Below are 26,408 nucleotides of genomic sequence, written 5' to 3'. Positions count from 1 at the left end.
CAAACAGTAGGTATTTATATAATTCATGTGTTGAGTACTCAGGTTATCATTTGATATATTTTCCACATAAATTTAAATGTCTCTTTAAATGTAATATATTATAATATGCTATGAGTGATAACTTGTACTTTGTTTATTTAACTAATTGAAATACATATTTTATTGTATTTTAGGTAATTAAAAAAATAGTTTTTCTACTAATAAACTAAGCTGACTTCCTTTAATTTACCTTTGGGTGATAATTTATCGACATTGTAATGTCAATTGCATATTTATATAAAATACCATTTTATATTGTCATATTTATTAGAATAATAGTAGGTACTGTGTCATATGCAGTTTTTAAATAAAATGCATACAATAATAATATCATTAAAATAATTCCATCTAGGTACAATGTTAAGATTGTGTTTAACTATATTCTGGCTGAGCTAATGTAACAATGATAAATCTTACTTATTTTTAGGTATGAATATATCCCAAAATAAAGTAAAATTTTCCCCTAAAAGAAATATATCCTATAGTATATTATTATATCACATGTGCGTAATATGTATTTAAAAGGTGATAACTCTGAATGCTAAAATATTCGTTTTATGCGACAGTGCCAAAAATGAAAACTCAAGTAAAATTTTGAGACCTTCTCACAAAAGAATCGAAAACCCGGCAAAATTTTAAAACGAATGATTCAGTAGGCCAACCCGAACGTGACGCGCCACCCCTAACCGGGGTCACCATCACCCATCTCTCCGCATGTATTTAATATAGAGCATAACGGGTAGTATTTGCCTCTGCCGACGTTAAAACATAATATAAAACGAGGTTAAGACGTAAATCATACCCCTGCGTCAGGGGCGTCCATTGTACGGGTGCCCTGCAACCCCGGACCCCCTCCCACGGTGAGGGGGGCACAGGATATGTATTATCTTTACGTCCAAGGGGTGCTTATAAAACAATACTGCCATTGTTTGCTTATTTTTTCGCCATTAGAGTTTTTTCGTAATTGAACGTGTAAAATGCAGGATTTCTTCCCGCTACGAGGATCAGAATTCCGGAATATGAATATAATAATACTATTTGAATGGGGGTTATGAAAAAAAATCGCTTCTTTATTCTATTGTCCTGAAATGTGGCGCGGGAATGATATATAATTGAGGTGTTTTTCGGTCGGGTGTAATTTTAAGCTTATTGTCATCGTTCGGACAATTCCGAATTGTCTGAAATGCGATTTTTATTTAAATAAATCCGGCGATTTATCTGGGAAGCCTACATCATAATTCATACATTATATTCCAGAAATGTTTATTTTGAAAAAAAAAATTCAAACCCTTCAGATTTTCAGAACAAGGCGAGCTTTTATTTATTTGAAATGATTAGGTACCTACCTACTTTATTCATAAACAAATAAAATTGGTTTAAACACCCATTCATTAGAAACTATTGTTTAAAAGTTTAAACAATACGATTTAAGTCACTCAATTTTATCTGAATGAAAAAATTCCAAGTTATGTTAGAAAGACTCGACGGTTTTCCATATACATATTTCCTTCCTTATTTTTTTTTAGTTTTTCCACAGTTATTTTTAATTTCAAACCAAAATCAGGATTGTAATTTTGAAAGGCCGTTAAGATGAAATCGGTCTTGTTTTAAAATTATAAATTAAGTGTGAGAAAATTAAAAAAAATATATACTATACCTACATATCGAAGTGTGTTTTTTTTAAATACACAAAATAAAAATATTTGAATAATATAATAAATAAATTATCTGATTAAAATATTGATATGTGAAGTCAAGTTTGCAGTAGGTAATTGTTGTACAGTGCTACTTTTCCCGGAAGATCAAATTATATGCAGTCAAAATAAAAATTATTTCTTCAGTATGCTACGTTTAATATTCATGGCTTAAGAGGTTCATAAATATTCGGATATGTATACATAGGTACCATTATTATCATAGAATAAGTTGAATTTATATAATTATAATTGCATTCAAATTAGGTAAGTATATACCAGCTGATTTTATTTGTAATAAATTACACGTCATTAAATGTCTCAATAGATTCCGTAATACGTAAAAGTAACCATGGCAAAAGTTTACATCGTTTACTTCCATTTTTCAGGCTGTTTAAAACCGTGCCGATTCTAAGCGATCCCATATTAACCTTCATTCATCTCGCAAACTGCCGCCCTTAGATTTATGGGCGTGCGTCATTCGGCAATTTCGCAGCCCATAGAAAACCCTCGGCCGGGAGGTTGTACCGACGCCGACGCCGTACAACGTATGACGGACGATAAATAAACAATCACGAGCTTGATGCTGGCGATAGGCGTCGATATGTCAAACGACGGCACAACGCACTGTGATTTTAACATGGATCGTCGGAACAAGATTTTGGTGAATCAGCTATAATAATTACCCACTGAATTAACTTTCTTTGATTTTTAACCTTACCATCCACTATTGACACTAAATACGTCTTCGGGAAATGATAATAATTATGAGAAACGTTTAATTTATACTAATATTAAAAAAAAAAACAAATGATTATGTTATGAGTTGGAATTCTACACGTGCCAAACACCACGTGTTATTTTCCAAAATGTGTGATTGAGTTGAATGAGTGAATAAAAAATCAGTAACCTTGCTGCAATGGATGAATACTCTCCACTTAGGTGCAGAAATATTAGTATTATTACTCGTAATATACTGATATTGCCCCATGAACGGAAATAATTATCAAATTAAAAGCTTCTTGATAGTATTACATGATAATAATGTAGCATTTTAATATATTGTGTTAATATCTCGGCTCCATCATTATGTGTATCTATCTATTTCTTCAATCAACAATATTATTATACAAGTTATTTTAAATATTAAAAATTTCATCACATCCATCGTTCCAGGTATAATCCCTGGGATACACATAACGGGCTACACTGAGAAAAATATTATATAAAGTCAATTGTTTTCAACATTATTTTTTCCGAATATACCTACATAATTAGAAAACACTAATGGCTCTTACAATACTCTCTGAAGCACTTTCTAAATTGAGTTACTATTGGCAATTGGCTTTGTATTTTAAATCAAAGTACCTAGGTATTAATTATATTTATTACTAGTTTGTAATTAGTTTGTAGTAACTAGTTTGTAATAATAATTTGTCGTAATCATATAAGACGGTTAATGTACGTGGGCGCGAATCCCGACAGACGTAGGTTCGATTCCTGCCGGGTGTCGTATTTTTTTTCAAAAAAGATCTTTCTATTGGTTATATTATTTTCTCAGAAATGTTTTCAAATTATGGATGTTCAATAAATATATTGTTACATTCTTTATTCTTGTGAATTATTCGTTGAATAAAAAAAATAGTTTAATTGCCTACTTAAATTACATTTCCGTTAAAATGTATTTGAGCGAACCACGTGCCTTGTAAGTTGTTTGCAGAAATGTAGATAGGTGATAAGAATAAATTCGGGATAAAATGTAAATACCTACTCAGTAAACCATATTTGAAAAGTTACAGATAAAATATATAGTCTCGCAACCATCTATGTGAGATGAACTCTTATTATCCAATAGATTATGATTGAGAGGGAGGAGGTTCGCTGTACCACAAACATACTAGTATGATTAACAAAGTGGTATGTAGTTATAGCAAAAATATACATTTTTTTAAATTACGTTCCTACTATAATAATTATATTCCATCTAATGTAATATGTAATATGGATAAATAAAATCTACCTCAATTTAAGTTACTAACACGAATAATATATTAGGAATATAAACTATTTTCGGCTTGATTAATATGAAAACAATGTAATAATACAAAATGTTTTCGTAGAAATCCGATCAATTACCTACATAATATTGTGACTCATGACACCCTGAAAACAATGCGCACTACATCGTATCCATTTAGAGGTCAAAGAAGTTATCATGTCCCCAAGATCAATGTGAAAATAATGAAAACATAACACTCTCCTAATTATTCGTCCAAACGTTTGGCCCCGTCGATAAATCTTCGCTATAAACGTGTGAAACTTGCTCTAACTTACACATGCGAGCGTAATTTATTTTCCATTGTAAAATTTCACGCACACCGATAGAAAATTGTGCCAGGTATGGTTAACGTGGCAAAACTGTTGCGGTATTTTATAAAAAAAACAAAGTCTCTTAAGATTATAGACTAAGCAACTGGAAAAAGTTGATTATTTTACTGAGTGCAATTTTAACCAATCTAGTATAAGAAAACCTATCAATTCCATCGCTGTGCAGAAAGTATAACAATATATCTTTAATAAAATTATAAGCTAACGGATGAAATATTCTTAGTGAAAATTTGTCAGTTAGGCTCGATCCACATTAATATGGAGAACTAGCCCAAATTAAATTATAACCTAGAGTTCGTCTAGTATGAATAAAATTTGAATAGTTTCAGCGATGCGAGGAATTTTTTTATCTAAAATATTCTTCATATCGATGGTTTAGTGCACAGATAATATTGTATGTTCAGTTTAGTATGTTTTGAGAAAATCGATGTTTAAAATTTGAAATGCATGAGAAATGGACATATTGTATATTTGAATAATACAGCATCTTCTAAAATATCCTATTTGGATGTACAATAATTTTACAGTATTAAGTCATATTATGACCTGCATTACTACATTTTTTTTCTTCATATGGCATATATAACAGAAATAGATAAAACATTTAAATTTATGAAAGACATAATATCATTTCAAAGTGAGAATTATAATTAAAATAATTGAATTTTGTTATTACGTGACATCTGAAAAAATGTACTTAGGTATGTAGGTTACATACGAAATGGTGTTTAATAAAGTTCATTACTTTGCTGTCACCTTCGGAAAAAAAACAATTAAATTTTCAAAAATTTGAATATCTTCAGAATATTTTGACCATAGTAATGTACTTTCTACATAGTTAGGTTAAATTTGTATTTGCCAAACTATTATATATCATCAATCCTTTCACACGATACGGTGATACACACCTGACATCCACAGTGGAAGAGAATGTAATAGACTTAATAAACGATACTGTAGTACACAAAGCTTCATTATATGAGCTAGAAAGAGTTGTCAGCATTTTGGATTTGAATTTGGAATCAATAATAATCTTTGGAAATTCGATGTTGATCAAAAAAAATATTATTTAATTATTAGCTATAGGTAGGTACATACCAACTAAGATTTTTTTATTATTTGATTTGACACGAAACAAATTCTTTTTCTCCAGTGTGCCGTCAGGTAAAAAAGTTTGGCAGACACTGGGTTAAGTTAACACGATCATTAGTACAAGATTACTTACGTTTGCTCACACAAGTCCAACAGATAGATACAAGTCAACATATTGTACAATATATAACTAGTATAGGTACTGATTTTTAAAAGTTACTTTTTTTTTTAAGTAAGAATAAATTATTGCAGCAAGTGGACGTTGCAGTGTTTCAAAATTTACCTATACACGCTACATAAATTCAACTAATCTTATAGGAACGAGCACCAACACACGCGGGGGTCGCAAGAATCAAACATAAACATCATGTTTCAAAATTCGCTGGCAGCTTTGACAAATTTATGTAAGTGTTTTACGCGAGCCAAGGCTTGTGGGGTGGGAGGAGGTTCGAGGGTGGCTCTGAACGCTACCCGACATGCCATAGATAGGGGATGACGCGCCTTAAGTTATGCATATAACCGTAAATACGCTTTTTGTCTACGCTGACAAATATATTTATGGCAGTCATAACACTAATAACTTACTGACGTTGCCGTATTTTTAAATTTTCATTTCTTTGATAATAAAAAAAAAATATTTTTAATATAAGACTACAATGTGTATTACAGGGTATGACATTATTTTCCAGTTTTTAAGCATACTTTATTTTATTAAATTTACTCTAAATAAAGCCTACAGTAGGTATGTATGTAATATATGCGATGATTTTTCTATATTGCAATTATGAAAATTAACAATAATTGGTAAATTTTATATTTTACCCTTACATTTTTAATTCTACCCCCATAATATTGTGTAAAAGTAAATTTATCTTTGGAATATTATGATTATAAGTGACACGCAGATTTAAAAAATAACTCTGTGTAGCTAAATGCAATCTTAATAAATCTGATGGTAAGTGTCTACCTACATATATTTTTAAATTTATAGTTTTGTTTAAAATACCATTGAAAAGAAGCATAAAAAATTGTGTGTAATTTACATAATACGAGTATATACTTAGTAGATATTTTTTAACTGAAATAATTGTAGAAATATATTTATACTTATAACATTTTTTTTTATAATATAATGAAATTTTTTGACCATGTCCGATCCTATTAGGATCATTATAGGCCTACACAAAGTGTAGGTTTGTATTAAATATTATTGTTTTTACGAAAAATGGATGTCAGCCACTTGCTCAACCTATTAGGTCCATACTCTGATTCATACACGAATTGAAAAACAATGTGTACTTGCCAGACCCAGGATTCGAACCTGGGACCCACGACGCTACAAGCCGCGCGGCCATCGTGGATGTGAAATATTTAGTGCTACATAATAATATTTTACTAATTACTTAAGTATATCGAATAAGTTCACTTGAATTTTATAATATAAAATACCCATGAGAATATTTGAAATTTCTAAGAAAACGGGGGGGGGGGTAAATTTTAAGATTTATCGATTCTAATAAGTAATAACAAACGTCGATTTTTCCTTACATTCCATACAGTTTGCAGTTTATCAGTCAGCTGCCAACCCGGGGGATACGACGCCGTGAAGCCAGATTTATGTGTTTACTGTATAAATCAAACTTACCGCCGCCCACCCCTTTGCCACCCCTGTACATCTCAGCCCATTCAATTTCCCACCCTGGAATACTGACTCCCTATAACAGTGGCGGGCGCTGCCTTGAGAAGTATCAGCCACATTCGAATACAAGCATAATGGAGTAATTATTATTCGTCATGTTTGATTGTTGACAAACTGAAAAATTATCCAAATATAAAAAGTCCCTACTCTCAGATGATTATTTTTGTATGACAATTTATTAAATAAAATATTATAAGGATGTTTTACTTATTATAATTAAGGCCAAATATCAGATATTAAGTACCGGGATCAATGCACCAGAAAAAAAGGAACGTGTACAAAATGGTCTGTAAAGTGACAGTATATTACAGGGGTTCTAAACCTTTCCGAAGTTACGGTGCACTTTTGATCACAAGAAAAACTTGCGATGCACCAAAATCAAACGGTGAAACAGAAAAAACATGCGGACATTTTCATTACAAATTAAACATATTACATAACTGTCAAAGAAAAAAAATATTAGAGAAAAGATAAGTAGGTATATAGATAATATATGAAAAAACTGTAAGTAAAATTACCCGTAACGAAATGGATTTTTTTGGATCTGAAAATCAATTTATGTGATAGGTACCTAAGCTTGTCGGATTTTACAGATTTTAGAAATATTATGTCGAATATTTGATATAGCTACTCTCAATTCTTCGTCAAAATTCGTAAGTCTGTGAGGCCACGGAAGACGCGTGCGATCGATTAGCCAAAATCTAAATCACAACAGATCTTTCGTCTGCTTCTATAATTTCGCGAAGGACTTTTTCGGTTTTCACTATTTCGTGGATTTTTCTGCTTGTATCGTTTTTTTGCGGTGCACGGGTTAAGAACAACTGGTATATTATATTATATACAATGTCACTATATATTACAGATTATATATAGTTTTTAATTTAACGTCTAATTAACACTTAATAATTAATGAACAGTAGTACGTTTGATATTATACAACTCACAATAACTGAATCATTAATTTGAGACTAAATATTTTGATGATGGCTGGATTACTCGAAACGGTTGTCAATTTTTACAAATTATACCTAATTAAAATAGGTTTATTTATAAACATCATATACCCACTTAAAGTTTTCCTCCAATGACATTTAATAAATCTGTAAATTTGACAAAAACTAATTTGTGGTATCTAAATGTATAGCCAAAACAATATATTTAAATTTTCTGATTAGGGACACCTACCAATATACTAAAATTTTATATGTAGTTTGGGACACCCTTTGACCTTGACCGCATTTCCGCATTTTATCATCCCGTCAAACGGCACGCCACTGGTTTATGTTACTCTCCCCTGTAACGGGCTGCAACAAGATCTCTCACTCCCGCAAAATTATGTAATTCCGCATATTTCATATTTTGCATGACAAGTTGTATTCTTTTGTTTTGACAAGATACTTTGTAGTAGCAGGCGTCCATGACGGGCGGGGGGCGAGTTTCCTGCGGGGCGGGGGAGGGCGCCTGTCACGTGACACATCGCGCGGGGTTGAAATAAAAAGTTATGCCTCAAGTGGAAAGCGGAGACGTGTAAGGATAATTTATGCCTTTTGTTAGGAGACAGCAACAGTGACTCAATTAAGAGGATATGCTTTTAATGAAAATATCACGACAAGGCGTTGGCTGGCATGGCGGCACGGTCGTGTTTATTAATTTATATGTGTACTAATTAGAGCTCATACGAAACGGTTTTTTTCCTTATTTTCGTGCAAGGACGTTGCAGAGATTCTTTCACGAAACAAAACAATATACAAATATACACCGTTAACGTCTGTCAACGTGTTTTACATTTTTTGAAAAATCATACTTAATAACATATATTTTTAATCATTACGTATAGCCACCATCAAAGTATTGTATCTATATATAAATATTATATCATTTGTTGCAATAATATACATGTTTTTCAATTATTTCATATTACTATGTTACCTACTTAAATGCATAACTATCATAATATGTCACATTTTAAAGGAAAACTCTTTGAAAAAAATCTGTCAATTATATTTTCTTATTAGGTAAAATAAAAATATACCTTAGTAGATACACAAAATTTATAATGAATTTTATAAATAGAAAACTTAAAGTGAAACTATTTTTATTTTGATGCAGGTATATTTTCTGATATCCAACTAATTATTTAATACATGCGCGGACCGGACAACCTGGAGAGACTGGCAGTTTTGGGTAACCTCCAGGGTAGGCGAAGCAGAGGAAGAGCGTCTGCGCGATGGAGCGACCAAGTGAAAGAGCTGACTGGGGGCACCATCCATTCTGCCCTGAGAGAAGCGGAAGATCGAGAAGGATGGAAAGTCTTGGTCGCTCAAAGGATGGCGAAATTTAAATGTGGTCACGATCCTCAGCCATGAGTGCACGACCAAGAAGAGACACATATATGTACACTTCTTGATTTTATAATCTATAATATAAGCTTATTTTGCTATTTTATATACGATTATTATTATTGATTCATTTCTACGAAGATATTTCAAAAAATAGCACGATTTGATCTAAATATGGCAATGAATTAGAATTAATTGTATGATTATTGCAACAGCACATATTATAGTATAACATAGAATTTTCGTAAAAAAACTACTCATTTGATTCTAAGAAAATTATGAAATAGGTACTACACCATTATATAACTTTTTAAATATAATTGTGTACATAAAAAAACGTTTATAAATACTACAATTGACACACTTTTATCAGTTATATATAATTTATGTAGGTATTCAATTATTACTGTGCTTAATAATTTCCACACATAAATATTTAGTCATTTATAAAAGCAAGAACTTTGACAAGATGAATATAATACCATATCAATAAATATAAAGAAGTCAATAATTTCAGAAATGGTGGAGAAAAATTAAATTACCATCTGAGTTGATTGATATTCATTTAATCTTCAGCTTCAATATCACTATTTCACAGAATATAGATTGTATATAAACATAATATATTAATTAATGTCATAGACAATATTTAAAAATATGACAGATAAGAGACAGTTAAGTAATAAAATGTTAACCAACTATCAATCTACAGTTTACACTAAGAGTAATGAACTGTGGAAGTGGATATCATTCACTAAATGCAAGAAATTTTTCTAGAACCGTTGGGATCTCACCAGTTTCATACAGAATAAAAATAAAATATAATAAAATAAGTAACAATAGTAACGTAAAGCTTTGACTTACTTTATACAAAAGCGCCTACTGATGAAGCTTGTTTCATCACATTATTATGAAGACAGTGGTTTTGAAAGTCACTTACCTGAAATAAAAAGAAAAAAATGTTAATGACATTATTAATGTAATAAATAAAATAAAAACAATAAAATGATTCAATTACAATCAAAGATAATTACGGTATATAAAATTGCGTTTGAATTAAATTAAAATAATAACTTTAAAATTATAATTGCTTTCTACGATGTGTGTAAAAAAAACGTTTCGCGAATGACTAACATTCGTTCCTCATAAAAACTGTTATACACTAGTATAATTACAAAATTTTGAATTGCTAAATTAATGAGTTCAAAAAACTTAGTAAAACTGTTAAATACGCAGCTATCTCAAAATCACTTTCATTGTAGTTATAATGATTTTCCCAAATACAGCACTGTATTATTCACATGGTTTTGTTAACTGGCCCGTAAGGTTGAGTATAGTGACATGTTTCTAATCAGCTTTCTACGTCTCTAATCATCTACGGCGTAGAGTCTACATCTACGCCTTACAAACAAATTCGCTCGTAGCCGAAGATCGAAACATATACTTGTAAAATTTATCCTGTAGCTTGCAAAGTGTTTGTTGCGGAACGCTGGATTTACCAATTGTCACAAACAATTTGGTTCCGTATCTATCAGACGCCTTGGCGGATTCAATCTTGCTGGAAACAATTGCCTTTGATGTCTGCTGCCATGTTGAACGCGATTCAAAAGCGGCGTACACCAGGAGAAAACCAACACAAGCATCCCGGTTATAATACCCCGGGCTTAAATACTCCACCTCTTTTTGAGGGCTTAGAGATGTCGTTCCAATTTTACCGTGACAGATGCAAACGTATCATACATTTTTTTGTTTATATGTCTTATGATTGATTGATGTATGGTGTATGTTTTTGGCAACACGAGTGTTAAATAAAAAAAAGTTACCATCTCACGATTTAAGTAAGTAGCAATTATTTGTCCAATAATGACATATTTTGCATAAATAAATAAATCAATATATAGTCATTATTTCATTGCATGAGTGCACTTATAAAAAAATGTCTCAAATTCGTTCCATCCACAAATTCCTGAAATTATATCGAGCTTTTCGAAAAAATATTAAATAATAATAATAATATTAGAAGTAGTATGGTAGTTATAATAGTAGTAAGTTATGTTCTAGATTTTTATTATGAAGTATTTTCAGTATATTTACTACTTAAGGGGGTACATGCTCAGCGTAGGTCAAAATGGAGCTTTTATTCTATTTTCAAAGCATGATCCTGGACATTCCTTAAACGTTGTAGATAATCTATTGATATAATTTTGAAGCCTTATTATCATTTATATTTATTTTAAACATTTAATGACTGCGCGTGTTTGAACATGTACCTAACCGAAAAAAAAATCTTTTTTTTTAAACGGTACATGTTCAAGCACGCGCGTTATCATGATCTTACTCCTTACTTCAGTTTTAGTTTGTCAATTTATGGCTACGGCCGTCAGTTGTAGCTTAACCACTGGGGAATGCCAAAAGAAATGGCGTATTTCAAAAAAACACTACCTTATTGTTAGGTCAATAATTATTATAAAGCAATCATTATACGTAGGATGTTTATCACACTTGAATAGTCAAAGACATAGCTTATAATTAGTATCTTTAGAGTTATCGTCAAATGTGTTAATCTTGCCCATTTTTTTAATAATAAAATGCCTAATTCTTGTCAAATTTGGGATCACAGAGATTATCAATATAATTTTTTATCGTAAATATTTCACTATAATAATGTCGACATAAATAATACTAATAGTTTTATAAATGCGTTTAAAAATTAATAAACGTAAGAAATCTTAACACTACTGCACATTTATGTACTGAAATATGACTATATTCTAAAACAATAGAGCGAGAGGTTTAAAATAATACTATTTTAGGTAATAGAAATACTTAATGCAGTCATCAAATTAATGTTTAAAATAAATATAAAGGATAATAAGGCTTCAAAATTATATAAATAGATTATCTACAACGTTTAAAGAAAGTCCAGGATCATGCTTTGAAAATATAATAAAAACTCCATTTTGACCCACGCTGAGCACGTCCGCCCTTAATAAAAATAGATTCCAGTATTTTACGATGATTTTTCTCAGTGAAAAAAAATATATCATTGTATTATATTTGCTACTTTTTATCTTGATACTAAGAACTTTTTAACTAATTCAATCTTGGCAGATGAAGAAGTTTGGTGTGTGATTTTGCAATAAGGTAGTATTGATATATTCAAACAATATTTACATAATATATGTACACTTTATCGATGATTTCTGACGACACAGACAGGTGGCCTACCATATGATTTTATATACTAATTGTAATGGTTTCTTAAAATAAATACATATTTTTGAATATAATTGTGCCTCACTTCTATGTTATTTTGCATGTAGTTACCATGGTATTAAATATATTTTCGACAGGGCGAGCAAGAAGGATTCTTGAAGTTACTGTATACTACAGTTAGGAGCGAAGTAATTTGAAGAGATTTCATATCACAAATATTATAAAACTTCTTTGAAAAAATAATGATGCCCGGTGGGACTCGAGCTACACTGCTATTCACTGAATATGCGACAATGTGCTACTTTGCGCTCACATACTCCGATGAGAGCTCGACGCAAAGCGCACGTGGGACAATAAAAATTACGTTTTAATTACATACTATATAAAAAACGAATTACCTAATACGGAAGCCTAGTGTCACCCTTTACAGAGACTTAAATGTGAAACCCATCCATGACCACAAAACTATCGAAAAAAATCTACAGCTCCATAACAGGATAATTCCCCATTCATTCGATCAAAGATCTGAAAAATTGTAATCAGCTGTCCACACAGATTTTTTTCAACCACGAGCAATATTGTTCTTAAAATCTCCTTATTAAGTATATATTTCTTTCCTACAGTAAAAGACAAAATAGAGAACATTTGGTTATCTCTTCACCTATGAAGATAAATACTAATTTTCTTATTTCGCAGTGCTGACTCCATAAAGTTCAAAGAGAAACCTCTGTATAACTCATGTGATTACTCCAAATGACGATAATAAAGGCTATTTGGTCTCGGTGCCTTATAATTCTATAGATATATAATACGAGTATAATCATAATGCATTTATTTTATTGCCTTATAAATGTTGATAAAAGCTCATACATTTTTAATAAGTATATTTTGTCAAGATGTTTAAAATATGCTATGATCATTCCTGTGTACATGCAATATGTTTAAATTCCGAATAGATTAAACTGAAACAATCGAAACTCGTTTTTAAAAACAAAAATAAACAAAGAACAAATTACTTTTAAATTTGAAAATATATCGTAGTACATTTTTTGAGAATGTGATGATTAATGGAGTACATAATATAAAAACAAACGTCAAAAGTATAAAAATAATTTGGGAGCAGTTTTCACTTCACCACATATCGATTAATGCACGGAAAAGGATTCAAATAAAAGGTATGTAATTTCAATATATTAAATTAATTAGCATTGCATGATCCTGTATTAAATTATTTGATACCTAACCAACAAATAATTGCAGTCCGTTATAAATAATCACACACCAGTATGTAACTACTAAACATAATGTTCTCATCGTGTTTTGATTCAATGAATTTTAAAACAGCACTATCGTTAGCTTTATCTGAGTGTACGGCAACTATGTATTGTGTGCGGATTACATTAGCATGTAGTGCTTGTCGCACAGAGACAAGTGTTAGCGCCGCATTAAATAAACAAGAGTGACAGGTGAAAAGGCCAGGTGAGCTGTTAGTTGTATCCCGGGGAACCCCGTGAATTATGCGAAACCTTCAGTGAATAGTGGCGCACTCATCAAGATGTTCTTTTTATGGCGGTCGTTAAAAGTAAAGAGGCCTTTAAGAATGGGAACCCGTTACCGAAATCATAAACGTCACGTCCGGCCGGATCGTAAACTCTCGGCGGCGACAAACGCACGGTGGTCGTTATTTTCAATACATTTCCGATATTATATCCTTATGCGGAAAATGTATTGCCAATAATCATTTCTTTACTAACGTTTCCAAATAGAGACATCACTAATCAATGATTTTTCAATTACCATTATTCATTATAATACAAGTTACAGTCAATTTGGGTAACATTGGACAACTTTTAGATGTTTTTAGCGATTGATTGGTTTTTGGAAATAGTCAGCTACATCTATTTAGATTATTAGGTGTTCTTATTAATTCGTTAAATTAATTTTGATATTTTCTATATTTGAATCATTTAAAATATTAAAAAAAATAACAAAAATGCTGTTTTTATGGGTGGTTCAATTTTAAATGAATAATTGGGTAACTTTGGACTTTCGTATTAATAATAATACGCTATCTGGGTAACATTGAAATGTATTTTTTTTTAAATGTAAAAACTCTAATCTAATAGTAAATATCAAAATGTAGGCGAAGGTACTTATAACAAGACTGATAATGAATTGAAAATGACCTTATGAATACAGAATACTGCTTTTGCTACAATACCGGTTGTTTTAAAATAGTTTGACAGATAAGTTTGTGATTGTGTGTGTGTGTGTAGATTTAGTGTGCTTTTTCTATCAATTGTATTAATGTCTCCTAATTCCGGCCACCAGAAAAAAAAAATGCAGTTGCTTAGGTTTTGTCCAATGTTACATTGAATCCGCATTCTATCCAATTCTATTCCAAATTTGCATTCATCTCAAAATTCAATTCTAATTCAATTTGATTGATTAAAATGAGCATGGGAGAACAAACAATGGATACTCCCGATTTCCAAGATAATTATCAAGGACACACACGAAAATTGCAGAGTTTCCATTTACAACACGTTTAAGTTGGAAAAAAATATACGGCTAAATATAGATCTCTTATAAACTGTTAACTACAGTATGTAAGCATAATTAACAGAATATCAGTCGGATAGAGCAACAGATAATATCCTTAGAGCATACAGTAGAGGAGTCTCAAAAAATTCTTCTGTTTTGGTAAATTCACAAAAAATCATAGCAGTGTGGAACCTAAAATCCATCAGATTATCAATAAACTCAAACATTTCTACCTAAAATTTCCATTATTTTGTTATGGTTTAGAGACGTGGACATTAACTGTCAGTGATTTCTATGTTTCTAAGTTACAGGAATTTGAACGAACAGTCGCATGTGCAAAGATGGCATCAGCTGATGATCTTGACGTCATTATGTTCATCAAAACCCAATTCCTGAACTGAACGGCGATGGCTACGTTATCATGCCTCGATGGTCTACAAAACAATAAGCGAGCACATGGAGAGCAGAAGAAGAAGAGCGAAAACCGAGCAGTATGGGGGATTCCTATCGAGTCAACTATGTTTTAGCATAGGTAAGGAAAGAGAAATAATGGTGACTATAATTTTTGTAATTTAATCTAATGTCTTACCTATTTAAATAGTTATTCAACAAGATTAAAATTCAGAAGGCTCGATATTATCAAAGTTATATTTTTATTTATTTATAAAAGGCGCATATGAAATAAAACTTTAACAATTTCCTGCATTGATTTCAGAATCAGTTGTAAAAAAATTGTTAGTATTTCATTTTTATTAAACAGAAATCTCTTGAAACATCCTATATTATTTTTTCATAACGAATGTATCCCACAGGGCGGTCGACAGCTATTTGCGAATGAAACTAACAATTTTGTATTTAACAATCAAATTCATGACTCCGAACAATGTATACATATTTTTGAAACGCGAAGTAACATTCATATTTGACTTAAAGAGGAGTAAATCACTGCAGTCAGTTAAAGAGATATACTGCCCAATAAAATATTTTGGATTGCTCTGAATGTGGGCTACAGCGTGAGATTCTTTTTTATTGTTTATTTGTACAAGTAACAAGATAGAAATTTCTAATAATAATTTAGTAATTAATATGCTTAAAACTACATTCCTTAAAATCAGAAGCAAAGATACTGCACATTACGTTTCATTTGCAGAGCTCTACAAAAATAATTACCGTTTCAATATAAAACAAACAATTAAATAAAGGAATTGAGACGTTCAAAAAAACAAACCTAGATTTTATGACTCAATTACCAAGACAATCATAGACGTAAATTGGAAAACATATTATGTAAACAAATTCACCTCACCATTTGTCCATAATCCGTAAAATACTAGGTACTAAAATTTTTAATTTGTATATCAGATATATTAAGCTAAATAAATATACCTACATATATGTAAATTTGAGGTTCTCGGTCCGATAGGGGTGACCGTATAAGATTATTTACATCTGCGATATATTATGTAATTATATGTACCTATATTGTACAATGTATACACAATGCAAGTGGACGTAAAATCTCATATTATATATTATTATGTCATCTGCTAGGGGCGGTAGGTTATATGAAAGTATGGTGTAGCAGGCTGATAATCAATTTGCGGCAAAATTTCCACGTTAACATTATATTATATGGGTACGTTATAATGACCAAAGTAAATGCTCCATGATGCCCTGCATTTTTTTCATCGCGTCGCTATTTCTCGTACGTTGTCGGCTATTGTTGGCCTGCTTCATTGATTTGTATGAGAAAGCCGATTACTTACCCCTCTTTTTATTTAATACCTATATGGTCATCTAGTATTCTTCTGTCCCAGGTGTGACCCAAGAATAAAGTTCAATAAGGTAAGTTGACTATCATCATAATGATAAGATACCTATTTTTTTTAGTTATTTCATTGATATACACAATTATTGTTGAATAATCAAACCCTGTACCTAGGTTAATCTAGAAGTGTTTAAAGAAGTGAAGAAGTATTTAAAGCTTTTTTTTTAATAAATGTATACCTACTCTAAAGTGGTTATACGTACCCATCTTGATATTTTTGGTTAGTAGTATTTAAAATTTTCTACTTAATTAAATAAACTATGAAAAAATGTGTTAACTAAATTTTTTTTTGTTTAAAAAAAATAGAAACATACTTTATAGTAAGTATGAAGATTAAGAAATCAGATATTTAGAAGGCTCTATACTAAGAGATAATTTTTCTCATTGCATCGATGTGTATCATTATGATATCAGATTAAGTAAATCAAGATCAAGAATCATTTAAATTATAAAATAATGATAAAATTATTACAAATATGTCATCTTCATAGATGAGGATTTTCTATATTGAGTGCATTGGTGTTATCTAAATATTACATATATAGGTAGGTAGTTACTGTTAATTTACAGTCAACGGGGAAAAAATCATGAACGTTGTATGGAGACCCACAGACTACCCTATTATTGATTAATTTTATGAAATGCAAAATGTCCCTCTGAGCCGGACGAAACCGGTACAAATTTATTAAATAAAAAAAGTGGAATAAGTATTATTTTTTTTTTGCGTTTTTTTTTAAATTAATCAATAATACAATGCAGTTCCACCATGAATTGACACCATTGACAGTTCACACAATAAAAGAAACCTGTGTACTGAATTTCAAATCTCTGGGCGTACAGAAAAAGAAAGTTTAAAAGATAGATATAAATATAGAAATGTCCTTTATATACATAAAATCCAAGTGAAGTTACTGAAATTTGTACGTAGCTAATAAAATATAATATAATATCTATAAATTATAATTATTATGATGGATATTTTACTGTCATAAATTGTCTTATTGCATGATTATATAAGATACATACATACGTACATAAATAAAAAAGTAGGTAGAAATATGTATGTGCCTACATATTTCTTTTATTTTAAACAAAATATGTTAAAGTATAAAATATAAATATATTATGCATAAAAGCATTTTACTCAATTATTTCTTTTGAAATAAAAATTAAAATCATCATTCAAGAAATAAAAAAATAAAAAAGACGTCAAAGAATACGACACAGGCTGGAATTTTAAATTGCCAGCAATCCATCCGGTTAGGATATCCCACTTTATCACAGCTCCGTCTCGTCTCCGCTCCCAAGAAGTGAGTGATACTCATCAGTCTCGTCACTCCTGAAGTATTCCACTCCGCGATCCATCAGAAGCGCGGAGGGCGGACGAGTGGCGGCGGTAATCATATCAATCATCTCCTGCTATCGATTGGTGACCGGTGGGCGGCTGGGGAGCATCTAGGGCGGGGGGTTTCTTCTACCGTGGACCAGGGCGTGGGGAACGATATATTTTTTTTGACGAACAGAATATTGTGAAAGCTGCAATATATTTTTATTCGACCGTTTGTATCCTTTAGTTAAATAGTGACCAAAGTTATCATTACAATAATTACATATATTATTATACTGTAATTATTTTAATAGCTATTTTTTAGCCTTTACATAAACTTTCTCAATTGATGAGTTGAATTATTTAAAGGTATAAAAGTTCATTAATATAAAAATTTTACCATATTATTATTGGTGGAAAAAACGGGAATGGGACGACTGGACTCCGGACAATTGGACGCCGCACTGTCGTAGACACGTATACAGAACGTAGACGAGGTATTATAATCAGTTTTTATCTATTACTTAGTAGTTTTAATTCATTTTACTCTTAACATAATGTATTCTTTATTGTGGATTGAGAATAACCATGCTTAAGGCTTTATATAAAATAAAAAACTCTTTTTTCGTTGGAACTTAAACATATGCACGATTAAATCATTATTTACGTCAGCATTTTTACATTCTCACCAACTATTAAATCATAATATAATCATTTAAATATAAATAATAATATTAAATAGTTTTTTTTAAACTACCTATAAGTACCTAACGTCTATTTATTTTCGAATTCTGTTGCGTCCAGTTGTCCCGGTGCAAAATCGTCCTAGACGCTATAAAACTACTCTTACATGTCTTATCGCATTAATCACAATTTTCCCATAAAGACAAAATATGATAGGTAATTCTTTAAATATGTTATAAAATGGTTTAAATATTCTTGGTAATGGTTGTTTAAATCCGTGTCAGAAAATCTGTATGTATGCAGTAGTCCGTATCACAGTTCACCGAGAGCTGTTGTATTAATGTATAAATTACAAGATACTACATAATAAAAACTACTGGAATATAAGGAAAAGGCCGAAGAAAATAGGTAAGTAAGCAAATTAGAAGTACATGCATATCGTATAATTTATATAAAATTCTGGTTGGTGCTCGTAGGTATCAAGTAGTCGTACCAATCAAATTCATATTCCAATTGAATCTAATGCTTGGATTAATCTGTTGTTTTAGGGTGTGCAGGTGATCATCCCACAGCACCCGAGTTCACTTCTGGGGCTGCCACCTTAGGGCCCGTGAACATGCTCTGGTTTTCTGTAGGGGTTTTCCTTCCCGTAGCCAGAGTGTACCAGTTTTTAGGCGCTGGTGATTTGCCTTGAACCCTCCTCTATCTGCTACAACATTAACGTGGCTGGGTCACGTATTCCGGATGCCGCCAAAGAGTGCGGCACTTCGTACCCTTGTGGCACAGCCAAGGGTTTCGTCGCCGTGGCCGGCCCTCTCTCACCCTGCAGCGATGCTACAAAAGCGACATACGTGCTGCAGGTCTGACATGGCGGGAGGCGCAGGAGTTGGCGATGGACCGAGGGAAGTGGCGCCAACTTGTGCTTGCCCTATGCCCCAATATTGGGACGTGACAGGGTGGAAGAAGAAGATTGAATATAATAAAAAATGAACATCATTATCTGTAATGCTCCACGAACAACGCGTATCTTTTTGATTTCAGTGCTATATGGTCATATTTTTCTGGTAAGATATTTCACAGTGAACTGTTCTTCGGCGAAATGTATTATGTACAATTTACATAGATATTTAACAATTTTAAAACCGACTATACTATACTGGTCGATTTTACTGGGTATTAATATATTATGATCAAGTTCTTCATGTAATAAAAACCTCCACTCCGTGGAGGCCCATAATAATATGAGATTCTGAATTTATGATTTTCACATAAGAACTTTGAATTAATGAAATTTTAGTACGTACCTATAGTAATTCTAATATAGTTACGTTAATTATGAATCTTATCATATTTTCTCCTTATGATCTACAAACATATGAAGATAATGGTATTAGAATTTTCAATCATTTATAATATTTCATTGAACAAATAAATCACGTAAAGTTATTTAAATAGACATAATTATTAAAAAAAAAAAAAAAACAGTTACACAAACCAAATAGTTAGTGCTCGCTACAGCATTGTTGTGTAAATTTTGATGAATGATACTAAACAAGTCCTTAATTCATTGAATAATAATTTGAACATAACACTTAAAAATATTAATTGTCTTTTTTAGAATAAGTATTAATATCGATGCACTTTTCAGGGCGCCGAAAGACGTAGAGCCAGCCCTAGCCACTGCAGCCGCTGAGCAGAGCGTCTAGCAGGGGGGTTTAATTTGACGGCTTCACACGACGAAAGGCGGTGCAGTGCGGCCGCGGCACCCCGGCCCACCCCCTCCCCCATCCACCCACCGACTGGCTTGACAATCGATTGACGGGTGTCGCGGCGCCTTGCCGCCCACCCCCCGCACGACTTGCCGCTCTCCCGCCCGCCTGCACAGACGTCGTCTTCTGAAAGGATCGTGGCTCTCAATCCGTAAGGTTTGCAGGGAATTGATTAAAAGATGTTTCACTTAGTGTTTTAACATAAAAGTTTGTCAAACAAATCGTAAAGTAAGCTAAGTACATATGTAAATGATTTTCTTTTCAAGTGCATAGCACAAAAATATTGTGGAAATGTAGATAATATTGATTCTTTGTTATGTCATATATTTATATTTGTTTTACTCTTTAGAGTTTAAACTGTCATACTTTTAAAATAGTACGTACCTATCATGATTCAAATGTAAGTATAAGTATAGTTTACTCTATAATATCATCATTGTATATTTTTATTAAAACTTAATATCGGTGTAAATACCTACATAGATTATCTTTTAATATGAAATCCATTTTTTTGTCAATTGACTTATGTTAGTATAATAATTATGCAGTGTTTCCAGATATTTCGATTATATTTTTGGATAATGGGAAACTTTAAAAAATATTTAATTTACAAGATTGTGTATCAAAGCAAAGATTTCATATTGGTTTATCTCAGTTGTGTGTTTTGGCGTAACCTATTGGATTTTTAGAATTCTTGCTTTGTGTGTTCATTTACGATTCTTCTCTACTAGCAATCATTGTCACTCGTAACTATGCATTTATCCAGGTGCCACAACGCAGGACGGATTGTATGTTTCATAATGTTGCATATCGTGCGGTTAACTCATAACGTGCGTCCAACGCAACTACTGCGTTGCTCATTAGATGGCCATTATATATAATTTGCATGTTATTTAAATGTGATAAATAATAAGTAATTAACAGGTCCACAGTGAATGAGTTCACTTATTTGATATCACTACCAAGATGTCGTCTATTCAATTCTAAACTATCCTAAACGCCAATGAAATTTCCAACATTTCTGTATAAACCTAAACGCATAGGATTATATTGAATTTAAAAAACAATTATTTTCATGCCACTTCTTAAGTATCCTAAGTGACATTATTTGCCAATGTATTGAATTTTTCATAAATTTGAAATTGGTGAAAATTCCCTAAAATTTATTGTAATTTGAAACACAAAAAATGATTTTTTAATATTTCGATATTACAGAACTATATCGAATTAAGTATAGGTTCATAATTTCTAAATTTCGCTTTCCTGAACATTTTACGATTTGGCGTTTAGGATAGTTTAGAATTGAATAGACGATGTGTCTATTTTTCATATAGTTATCATTTATTTTTTGCGGATGTGTTTAATGGGTTAAACTTGATATCATGTTTATCAGTTGATTTTTTTTTCACCTGTTGCAAAGGGTATTTACTCTATAATTATTGTATCATACTTATTATCATTAACAATTAAGTCGTTCTTTATGTCAAATTCATAGTTCGTACTTTTAATTTTATAGTGAATTGTGGTGCATTTATCAATCACTGATGTATGATAAATAAATTAAAAAATTCATACTTATTGTGATGTATCATCATACTGTTTTATAAATAAATAAGAAAACAGTAAATGTATGTAGGTACCTAAAATGTAATTACGCATACCAATTCACTCGCTTGGTTGATATAATAAAACAAAAAAATATTCAGAAGAAATACCCACTTAATAAATAATATATAGAGTTAAGTTTTCCGGTATGAAGAAAATTTATATAAAATGTTGAGAGGCTTCTGTAGGAGTGGGCGGCGCAAACGGGGACATTCATTTGAACGACCGATCTGACCCACATTTCACTGATATTTATAATAATTGAACCGGGGAGCTGCGAGATGCGGAATAACTAATAAATCGCCCGGCACTATATTCCGGCGGGGGTCGTAAGCGCCGCCGACCTCCCGGCCGCCTACGACCTTCTTCTGCTGGCGGGGTTTTATTTTTCTGCGAATGAGAAATATTTTCTGGAAGAATGTTTCGGATGTGTGGAGAAATTTATGAATATTATTCGAGATAATGTTGTGAATTTAGCGCCATTTCTGAACGGCGTAGATGTTGATATGGATCTAAGCGCAATACGATCCTGGCGTTGATCGTAAAATCCACTTGCAAAATGCAGGTTCTGTGATATGGTAGAATATTTTCCGGTCATTTTTGGCAATGCCTAAGTGCATTCTTATGTATTATAAAATGCACTACGCTTTGTGACGATGCTGTTATAAATATTTATAACACGTAATATAATCATTAATGAATTATTTATTGGAACATAATATTTAACATTAACAACATTTTATATACCTACAACGTTTTTAAATTTTCTGTTGAATCATATAAACTTGACTTGACTAGCTTAAACAATCAAAAAAATGTGTACTTGATAGAACAATACTGAAATGTCATTTTGATATTCATATTGATTTAGGTACATAGTAACGCACGTATATATTAATAATTTAGTTGCTAGGACCCCAGACCCCTAGCAACCAATAATAGTGGAATGGATCACGGATTTCTTCCGAAATAACTTTTCATACAAAACAGAATTAACTGAAAATGAATTCAATTCTACTTAAAGATGGCTAAAAGCATTTAAAAAAAGCATTGGCATCGGGAAGTTAGTTAAAAATCGATTGCAAGATTTTTACCGGATAAACAACCACCGGACAAATAAGAATACGACCTAATAAAAACGTTGTAATTAGACAACAACATGTAGTTAATCCTTATATATAATTCAATATCACACTTGAAATTATGCAAAACCACTAAAGCTATTTTGTGTGAGATAGCTTGAATTAAAGACCTGGGTTGCAAGATGGGCGCAACACTTAAATTTATGACAACAACAAAAAACTAAAAGCTTCGTGAGCAAGCAAGGCTAATACTAACAATATTGTGGGTATTAATACTTATTTCTTAACATATATGTTGAGAATATTGTCTCAATAAGCTACTAGTATAAGATTATTTTCTTAAATCTATCAGGGGCAAATATAATAGTATACTTATGCTCCCAGATTTTTCATCTTTTAATACACCTACCTATGCAGTAAAGCCATTGTAAATTGCTAGTTAGTTAAATGAAAGCTGCATACAGTAAGTAGGTAGGTAAGTGAGCTAGTTGTTGTGCCGTCTTAAATAGGTACGTCATATAAATTAATTATTTTGCTGAACTTTACTTTAAAATATTAAAATATTGGTTATAAATAATATATTATTTTTAATCACTATTTACAACATACTCCGACAATGTTCGGTTACTTATTTTGTTGTTAATAAAAAAAATGTGATTTTCGTTTACTATAGGAGTTTAAATGAAAAATCAGCAGTAAACATATTATTTAGTTAGCATTAGAACACCCACAATTACTTAGCTATACATAAACAAGGTATTTTGTAGTGATGTACAATAGTAGAGTATAATGTAGTTAATAATTTGTACCTAGATATAACATTATATTTGGTAATCGCTGCGTTGTCTTCTGGCAGTGCATATGAACGCATATAAATAAAAAAAAATGAAAAATAAGTATATCAACTAAAACTACCATCCATGATGATAATAATGACGTCTCCACTAACCTTTCAGAAATCTTTTCCAAGTTGAAGGCCTTCCCCGGCGAATATTCAGCCATACAACATGCCAAGCCGGAAACTATTGCGTAGATTGAGAGCATACGATTTCGATTGTAACTTAATTTAGAGATTTTGTTTTATTTTTATTTACTATCACCATAATAATATGATTGTATATAGGTACTGTGTAACTATACCATTCATTTGTAATATTGAAGTGAACGTATTATTTTACTATTATATTTTGTCAAATTAATGCGAATGATAAAACATATTTTGATTTAATTTCGATAATAAAAAGGATAGTTGCATGTACGATGATACATAAAAATATCTTTTTACTTAATGATGTCCTAAACTATTAATTATCGCCTAAAATATTTGAGCCCATTCGATACTATTTAATGAACACTACTATTATTGCAAGAAAACTTAGGAACTTTTACTCATATTTTTTTTTATTTCTCAAGCAAATAATGGATGGAACATAAAAACAATAAACAAGTCAAACCAGGTTTTCTATGAAATTATGACAGCGGAATGTTATACACAGTCAACATTTTAATTTGTATCTTTTTCCCAGCATGCGACCCAAGCAGATAACTTCCCATATTAACGCTAATTGGAGCATATTTTCAAAGCAAACACCGCAGGGTACTAGAATGAGAGAAAAATAATGCGATACATGTAGGCGGGCGGGGGGTGGTGCTCGGCAATGGCCAGCGATAGAAAAGACCTCGGGGTGGAATAGGGGGCGGGGTGGATCGGAGACCGTGTACCGAGACGGAAAGAACTAGGGGCAGCCAAGAGTTGAAGATTTACGTCGTCAAATTACGTCGTTTCGAGAGTTGGGTGGTTGGGCGGAGGCACCGGAGCGGGAGGGGGAAGTAACTCTTTGGCAGAACTGAACTGACGGTAATGCAGTTGCATTCGTACTGGATAAGTGGAGTTTGACTGAGTCGAATTAAATGACAATTTATGATAACAGCCTAAAATTCATAGTAAGTTACTAATTCCGTAATTAAATATTAACTCCTAAAGTACTTTAATTTATTAATTATTAGATCAAATAAAGTTATATTTTTAATTCTAGATATTTACAACATTATTTAAAGTTAAATAATACAAGTTATTGGTTCAACGTCGGCTACCTACCTTCATAATTATATTTATTTTCCTTGATTCTGGTGTTCGAAGTACTTGTCCATCGTGTGTAGATATATCTATTCGTAATCTATCAAATCCAGCTCCATTTGTTTCTGAACTATGCTGCGATTTTATATAATATATTTCGAGTAAATTTAAATATAGTTTGTAATAATTTTTGTTTTTTCTAATTAATTACTAGTGTTTGCAAAAATGAAATTTTTCTTTAGAATTGTGATTGTAATTAGCGCTAAACAAATAGCTCTACATAATATACAGTAGCTGAAATGGTGGAACGGCCTTAGTTAAGTTAAGTCATGGGTTGCGGGTTCGAGCACATGGCTGAAAATAAATATCTTGTTTTTTCCATGTGTAGTAATGTTTCAGGTTCGGGCGAAAAGCCTCGTTAGAATAATTTGTTAAAATTGAGGTTAAAGCAATTATATTTAGGTATATTTTTTATTAAATTATAAACTTCTCTCACCCTTGAATTTTCAATACAATATCAAATAATATCTAAATACAATTACAGGAAGCGACGCTACTTGTTAGATATACCATATTTTGTTAAACTAGATAAAATGATGTATCAACTGTGTACATCTGCAAGTGTTTGCTCCATCTCACCCAATTATGATAATATTATATAGGTAGGTACTTATAATACCAGAGTAAGAAAACCATGGTCTAATATATAGTATTAATTGTATTTTTTTGTGTTATGATATACACGTATAACATAAAAACATGTAATGTTCACTCATGTAAATAAATAAAATCTGAATGTACGTAATTTGTGAACTTCTCTGTCGGGTTTGTATTCGGTACTTACATAAAAAAAGAATGGGTGAATGTGAATGCTACAGTGACAGGACGCGATGCTATTGGTGGGATGCAGCATCAAATGTGCACGGTGGATTATATTGTTTATCGACAGTTTGGATCAAAACATTTATCGCGTCTCTTGTCTGTGCGCGAGCTCCCAATGACTGGTGCAGTGTCATATCGCATTT

The 26,408-nt window shown here is 31.6% G+C and overlaps 1 protein-coding gene across 3 annotated transcripts in view; it reads right to left on the bottom strand.

The window, feature by feature from the left end:
* tio (zinc finger domain-containing protein tiptop) overlaps positions 1–26,408 on the bottom strand; it is a 717,631-nt gene that overhangs the window by 208,748 nt on the left and 482,475 nt on the right. The gene's annotated exons all lie outside the window — the stretch shown is intronic.

Source organism: Rhyacophila brunnea, unplaced genomic scaffold, assembly GCF_057557595.1.
Source record: "Rhyacophila brunnea isolate RB1 unplaced genomic scaffold, BYU_Rbru_1.0 scaffold_7, whole genome shotgun sequence".
NCBI classification, from domain to species: domain Eukaryota; kingdom Metazoa; phylum Arthropoda; class Insecta; order Trichoptera; family Rhyacophilidae; genus Rhyacophila; species Rhyacophila brunnea.
This window is presented reverse-complemented; position numbering and strand designations above follow the sequence as displayed.